This window comes from Cebus imitator, unplaced genomic scaffold (genome assembly GCF_001604975.1).
Source record: "Cebus imitator isolate Cc_AM_T3 unplaced genomic scaffold, Cebus_imitator-1.0 Scaffold5, whole genome shotgun sequence".
NCBI classification, from domain to species: Eukaryota; Metazoa; Chordata; class Mammalia; order Primates; family Cebidae; genus Cebus; species Cebus imitator.
The window spans coordinates 12,831,569-12,833,652 of NW_016107320.1; the positions used below are offsets into that span (position 1 = coordinate 12,831,569).

The window sequence follows — 2,084 nt, forward strand, 5'->3', positions numbered from 1 at the left end:
GGATGGTCTCGATCTCTTGACCTCGTGATCCACCCGCCTCGGCCTCCCAAAGTGCTGGGATTACAGGCTTGAGCCACCGTGCCCGGCCGAGTCTTATTTCTTAATGCTGTGTCATCACCTTCATCCTTGATGCAGAATTCAGGGATTTCTTAACCAATGTAGTGTTTATAGAAACTAAGTGATTTCTATATATGAATTCCTCTGGGGTTGAAACATAATTTCTCCTGACTGCTGATTCATGTAACCATGTAGGCATTCCTGGAACCATGTTTCTCTAGTGGTACACCTGTAAAACTTCTGCAGCATCCAAACTATAACATATTTTTTTAAAAAAGGGAACTTTTCCTCACAAAAGAGATCCAAGGAAACAACAAAACTTTGAGAACAAACACGTTCACTTCTTTCTCCGTACACACACACACATCTACTCAGATGTACCTCTGTGCCAATGTAACTGGTATAAAGAGCATGTCTGCTGTGTTTACTACTATAAAACAGAATCACAGTATCTGTCCATATTTTTTTGAGACAGGATCTTGCTCTGTCACTCAGGCTGGAGTGCAGTGGTACAATCATGGCTCTGTGGCCTCGACTCAGGTGAATCTCCCACCTCAGCTTCCTGAGTAGCTGGGACTGGTGGTGCGCACCATCATCCCTGGCTAATTTTTGTATTTTTTTGTAGAGACACAGTTTGGCCATGTTGCCCAGGCTGGTCTCTTGGGGCTTAAGTGATCTGCCTGCCTCGGCCTCCCAAAGTACTGGGATTACAGATGTGAGCCACTGTACCCACCCAATATTTTAACTTAAGTCTTTTCCTCTGATATATTGCCTCCTTAAAATTAAATTCTAAAAAGTATTTAAAAAAATCCTCTATGACCCCACCATGCAGAGAAGGGTGAGCTCCCCTATATACTGGCAGTACTGCATGGTGGCATTTTATAGTCCCAGCTACTTGGAAGGCTGAGACAGGAGGATTGCTTTAGCCTAGGAGTTTGAATCTAGCCTGGGAAACATCTCTGGAAGAAAAAAAAATACTGGCAGACTACTTTACAGTCATTTAGTATCTTCCCATGGGTACTAGGTACTTGGTTTCAGCCTTTACGTAAGAAGGTAACAATTCCTGTTACTTAAACATGCAAGAAATGATAAACTTAACTAAAAGTACAAACTACAAAAATATTTTATAAGTTAGAATATGATATTTCATATACTTCACAGCACCATTTAGACAGTATTGATAGTATGGATTAGTCATTTCTAGCTATTTCCAAAATGAGGTCCCTGAACCAACCCAACCCTGGCAGAATTATGTCCTTGCTTTCTCAAATGGCTATTAAAAATGGCTACAGACCAAACCACTCTCAAGACCTCTGCAAGCTGATTTAACACGTGGCTAGGTAGGTATTTAGAAAACAGAATGAAAAACTTTAAAAATTAGGCAAACACCATAGTTTTGGTAAGAAAAAAGAAAACAGCACTGGTTCAGCCCTTAATTTCACCTAGTCTTGAAGGGATTTATATTTTGATTTTCCTTGCAAACCCAATAATCAGAAGTGGCAAGATGAAATCAAAGGTTTTAAATAAGATACTTAAAAAAATATCTGAGTACTTCTAGTAGGGTGGTGTCTGTGTGTATGTCTGCACACACAAAGACCTACAGCAACAACACCTAAGAAAATCTGATTTAACCTTTCACCTGCCAGCTGATCTTTCTGGCACAGATACCACCAAAATACCCTCCTCCTGGCTGTGAGCAAAGGATCCAAGTGAGACTGAATTCCATTCTCGGAATAGGTAACAGAAAAGCTTTTCCTATAGCCACTCTTTTCCTTTTCTCCCTTTACTAATATGGATCTCACATTGTACTGCATATGCAATGTGTGCTTCCCTCAAACACTGTGTATTAGCTTTATGTCATGAAAAACTACTTGTAACCAATTGTTTAAATGACTGCAAAATATTTCAACATGGCCGGGCGCGGTGGCTCAAGCCTGTAATCCCAGCACTTTGGGAGGCCGAGGCGGGTGGATCACGAGGTCAAGAGATCGAGACCATCCTGGTCAACACGGTGAAACCCCGTCTCT

The 2,084-nt window shown here is 41.2% G+C and overlaps 1 protein-coding gene across 1 annotated transcript in view; it reads right to left on the reverse strand.

Moving 5' to 3' along the window:
* LSM1 (LSM1 homolog, mRNA degradation associated) overlaps nt 1-2,084 on the reverse strand; it is a 12,294-nt gene that overhangs the window by 2,617 nt on the left and 7,593 nt on the right. The window lies entirely within an intron of this gene.